The sequence below is a fragment of the Myzus persicae genome, unplaced genomic scaffold, assembly GCF_001856785.1.
Source record: "Myzus persicae strain clone G006 unplaced genomic scaffold, MPER_G0061.0, whole genome shotgun sequence".
NCBI lineage: Eukaryota > Metazoa > Arthropoda > Insecta > Hemiptera > Aphididae > Myzus > Myzus persicae.
The window spans coordinates 4,399-10,281 of record NW_019100887.1 but is presented as its reverse complement, the minus strand read 5'-3'; the positions used below and the strand labels follow the sequence as shown (position 1 = coordinate 10,281).

General features: G+C 29.9%; 1 pseudogene; it reads right to left on the bottom strand.

Moving 5' to 3' along the window:
- Window positions 1-234: 234 nt before the first annotated feature.
- Window positions 235-4,316, bottom strand: LOC111026586 (annotated as a pseudogene).
- Window positions 4,317-5,883: the final 1,567 nt, after the last annotated feature.

Sequence of the window (5,883 nt, the reverse complement as noted above, 5' to 3'; positions counted from 1 at the left end):
CCATTAACATTTTAATTACTTTTTGATTAAAACGTTTCTGATATTCAAAATTAATTTCATTAAGACTATTAGTTTTATTTAAAATACAATCTATGTGATTGGTATTACTTAAGAAGTTGCTAAAATCAATCAAAGCTGACTTGTGAGATAAAGAAGAAAAATTTTCAGCAAGTTTCCCTAGTTTTTTTTACCTCTACTTTTGAATTTGTGCCATGCATTAACTCCATTTTCTACCTATGCTATTTCAGCAAAATTTCTATTTGGACCTTTAGGAAATAAAGAACATATAAAGCAAAAAGCTGCATCTTTTACAACACTATATTCTAAATGAAGAAATTCCTTAAACCACAATGAACTGAATTGATTTTGTTTTCCATGTGCTATATCTGAGTTCTTTGGGTATGTTGCTAGTTTTGGTTGATATGGTCCTAAACCCACAAGGTATTTCCTTTGGGAAGCTGATTCAACTGTTTTTCGATTGCCAGGGTCATGCTCAAGAAAATGATCTATAACTTTGTCATCGTATGTTTGATTTGAGATAGTTAGCAAATCACTTAAAACTTATTTAGTCATGGCTACATATTTTTCAGATTTTAATTGCACAGATGACATAATTTCAGAAGTATTCACCAGAAATGAAATTAGATTTGGGGATGTATCTGATTTAAGTTTTGATAGTAATAAATCGCATTCTTGAAAATCATGTACTAAATTCTCTATCATTCCTGTACATGCTAACCAACTTTTTGCATCATTTAAACTATCTAAGCATTCATTTTCTAAAAGCACAAAATAAAAAGCAAGCATAAGCAATTAATAAGCAATACATAATTTATATCTAAATGTTTTTTAATGATACTAAAATAAATATAGGATCAAAAATATAACCATAAAAACTCACTTGAATCTGTCTTTTTATTATCATCATGCACATCATTATCTACCTATAAATTGGATTGAAATTCATTTTTACTATTTTTTTTATTTGTCAAAGATGTATTACACAATTATTGATTTAACTAAAATATTTTATATTACTTACCAATTTATTTGTTAAATTATCATCTACAGTAATCTTACAGATATTAATATTTGTTTTCAAAATACTTGGTGTTAGTTAAACTGACTCATGTTTACTGGAACTGGAACAATCAGTTTCTTGTGATATAGATTTATCCTAATAACAACAAATATCATATTTATAATTAATAAATAAAACTGAAAAGTAATAATAGTAAAAACTTACCATGTCCGTGTTTAACTGTACACGATTATTATTTTGTCTAGCTATGGCAGAGGCTGCTGCAAATGGATTTTCTGGTGCCCCAAAATACTTATTCAAAACTTTTTTACATGTTGTCTAATTTCATGCTTTCTCTTGTAATCGTCATCAAATTTGCTGTCATATGATAAATATTGAATTTTTATTCTTTTCCTTTTTTTGCCATTATTATCCATTATAAATTTAATTCAATTCAAATTAAAATAATTATAATACACAATTTAAATAAATGTTAAGTCTGAACACAATACACAACTGATTGATAAATTATAAATTGTAAGTTAGTAAGTTAAACATACAAAACGTTTTGTCCAATAAATTGTTGTACCATTATCAGTGTTATACTGTTATCACGAATTGAAACTTTCTTGGTTTGCGCGGTTGTACCTATCAATATTTAATTATCCATTTAAACCTTGGTATCAACTATGGACTAAAATATAATATGATCCTAGTACGTTGTGGTATCAACTATTCAACTATCAAAATCAAATCAAATATTAATTCATTCAAAAATAATAATAAATACAAAAATATTATTATATTTATTAAAACAATGATATAATAATAAATTATATTTTAAGTCATATTGAAATTAAAATTGCCGACTGATAAGTCAAAATGACCAATTTGACGACTAAAATGAATCGAGTGTTGAAGTGGGGAGGTGTGACACCCCCCCCCCCCCCTAAATCCGGCCCTGATTCTATGTTAGGGATTTCTTCATCACTTTCATTATTTCGAAGAGCAAAGAGCCTTTGTCTCTCTTCGTAAGCAGCACTTAAATAAGAACAGCGTTGTAAAAATTGCCATAAAGTTATGAGACCTAGATCATATTCCTCAGTAGCATTTTTGATTCACCGAGAATTCGCTAAAAATTTGTTTCTTAAATGCCTTGTTGGAGTTAGATTATTTGAAAGTTGATTGATAATGATATGGTAGTTTGTGTGTATTTTACTCAAATGATCTAAATTCATTTAAAATAATCATTAAATACATTATGACATCAATTAATGCTGATATGGCGTTCACCTATGAAATTGCAAATATATACCTAGAAATATCCATAAACTTGGATGGCTGACTGAGAATTTGAGTTTGAGTGCGTTATGAAAACTCTCCAAGTTATTGTTCGTTCTACGTGGCAATCCATAAACTGACACAATTTCAGGGCCAACATTCCTTAACCAGTAACTATACATATTTTGACATATTTTTTATTTAATAGTTAAGTATATTATAAGTTTGTTAGTTTAGTTTTATTTATTGGATGTTAGATTGTCTTTATCATAGGTGTACTTAACCTAACCTAACCAATTGAGAATTACTTTATTACCTATTGTAGATTGGATACAAACCTCTGATAATATTGTAGTAAACGTTCTAAATTGACTCCATGATTAGTGGCAAATGCTCTGATTAACAAGAATCCACTTTCCATGTTTTGGGCCGGTAACAGTGGAAGGCACATTAATAATCGCAACACTTTTTGAGCATTATCATTGTTGTTTATATAATTCAAATAATGATAACTTTTCATTTTTCTCCATAGGGCCTGTACATATAAACCCATTATCTGACGAAAGAGATATATAGGAAAAGTAATGATATAGTCTATTTTTACATATTATGGAAAACTATATAGATAATTTTTTTATGATAATTGATAGGTACTATTCTTACCTGATTATGATGAACCCAGCATCCCACAGAACGAGCACCAGGAAAAACTGACATTAATACATCTCTCAAGGATGTCTCGTAGTCCGTAATAATTATACTGGGTTTAAATGTTGGCAATAAATTATTTTTGATGAACCGTAAAACAGATTCATACGAACTTCTAGTTTTCTTCTCCATAAGCACGTACACAATAGGTATTGACTAAAATAAATATATTTAAAAATATTATTACAAGAATGTAGGTAATTCGACAAATATTAGGTTTTAAATCTTTTTTTTTCACAATATTACATAACAAACTATACAATTTTGCACATAAGATAAAGGTTACATAACATGCATTTCTTGAATAAGAAGCCACCCATTTTTGGCACTTAGCTTAGTGTTTTATTTGGGGTCAATGAGGAGAGATATTTAATTTGAATGGTCACGACACCATTTTCTTTCGAGTCTACGTTGTGGATTTCCAGGAAGTAAGAAGGTATGTAACTCTTTTATTAGAAGGGTGGGGCGAATTTACAGTTTGTAAAAATCAAGTCTGAATGACTTGAATTTTGTTTAAGTTTGATTTTTTAGCCGGTCCCCAGAGTTGTAACCCATTAGGCTATAAGAGAGTTTTGTAGATAAGTAGTATTTTTTTTAAGCTAGTAAATTTATTTTTTGATAAAAACGTTTAATATAACATATATAAATATACCAACAAAATATCAATAAATATATAAAATATACAAATGTTGGCAATGATGTAATAATATTATAAACTGGGTTCTTTGCAAATAATTATTGATAGGTAGGTATTTAATAGGATATAATCTGGTATTTACTATCTTATTACATATGGGCGATACAGACAAAATATATTTTAGTATTTCTAATATTTTAGCAACTATTAGAGTATTTAAAAATAAAAATAATTAAAAAAAGTTTTTGAGTGCATATTGTCACCTTTTATTTTTTGAAATTATTTTTATTTAAGTCTATTAAAAGCAAACGCCAGTAACCAGTATGAATTCCGCTCTAGTTTTAATTTATCATAGAAGTTTTAAAATAATCTTACATAATTTTGAACCATGCAATGTAATGTCAACATTTGATAACCCATGTTTGATGGAATAACTTTGAATGTTGCATCCGCATGAAGCTCTTGTACGTCATTATTGAGGACGGATCTAATAAGTTGTGTACAGGCAAATATTATACTTGTCTTGTTATTAGTATCCTGCACACAACCTCTAAATAAAACATTATTACAACATGTAAATCTCTCCAGGGGTTCATCCTCAAACAATCTTGCAAATTCTAATAAATTGCCTGGCAATCTGGGCAACGCATTTCTCCTTGCAGAACGCATTATTAATTCTGCTGTTGACCAGGGGTATAATGCAGCAGCTTCCATATGTCTATTATGGGCATGTTTTTTTTTTAGGTATACATATAGGTAGACTACAAATTATAAAACAAAATAGTTCAGTAAGTAAGAAATCTGTTTGATTGAATTAAGATAAATAAGGAACTAGGTACATGATAACTAGAATGTATTTCACTACCTTATACCACTACCAAAGTATCTTAAGGGGGCTGGAGCGAAGTCCATTCTAAGGAGTAAAAACTAGGCAATTTATACTGCAGTGCATATGGGTCCATGTCAGTGTGTTGGAAGTAAATGAACATTTAGAGTGTGTAATTCGTAATTGTGTATTCTCCGAACTACACTATCCGTTCAAAAACTGGTTTCGCATTATAGCCATTGTCATTAGACATGCTGCAATTCATCGAATTTACAATAACTATTAACTAATTACGATAACATATTAATATTATTATTATTATTATTTATTATTCTTTTGTACTTAATTAAATGGTAATAAACAATAGATAATACTTCTTAGTAGATTGGTTTATAGCTAAATAACAATACTACAATCCTAATAGTATAACTACCCGGCTACCGTAAAGTGCCGCACACATATTGCCACGGTAAAAGTGGCGGTAATTTCAGCCAGACACAGCTTATACGATGACACCGCCGCTAGACAAAATAGAATTTGCATTCAACAATATGGATATGGGTCAGCGACATAAAAATTATGACTCTATTTTTATATTTTTGAATAATATAATTGTTGGTTTATAAATTATAATATTATCATGATTCATATTTGATATTAGGTAGATACCTACCGTAACCCGTTAATTTATTAATTTAATTATTACAATTTATTTTTAATTTGTCATTAATATTTCTTCTTTTAATAAGCTCGATGAAATGCAGAACGAAAATCATAGAAAAGCTAAGAGATTAAAGGCAAATAGACTTTTCTGTGCGCTTAGGTGTGCTCCACATGGACGTTCGTCAAAAGATTACGGACGACGCCGATGCGATTCGCGTCGCTAAAGTTGTCCTCCGCACGGCACCACAACACCGACAAACAATATGTTTACTCATAAATCATAATCTAATAATGGTCATACTGTAGTAATGGGTGTATAGCGATACTTGATTGTCCAAATGTAGATATAAAAAAAATGCAAAAAAAAAACAAAACGTACGGGCGGCCGTGTTATTTAACCGGCCGCCGACTACGGTACGCCGCAGGACGTACTGCCGCCGTATCGAAACCTACACCCCGGGGACTGGGAACTTACACCTAAACCTGCCTACCTACGATTTGAGATACCGGTAGTAGTCAAATCTACCACACTTAAGCTGTTTTCACCTATACCAAATATTGTATTAAACATCGTTTAACCGATTAAATTCGTATGAATCGGGTGTGATGATACCTCAAACAGCATTACCTTACGTATCCGATGTGTTTATTTTACTCGGTTTGGTATACATACACTGTAATTTGTTGTAAAAAGATTTAAACTTTATACATGTATATATTAAATTATAATATGAGTTTATATAATTA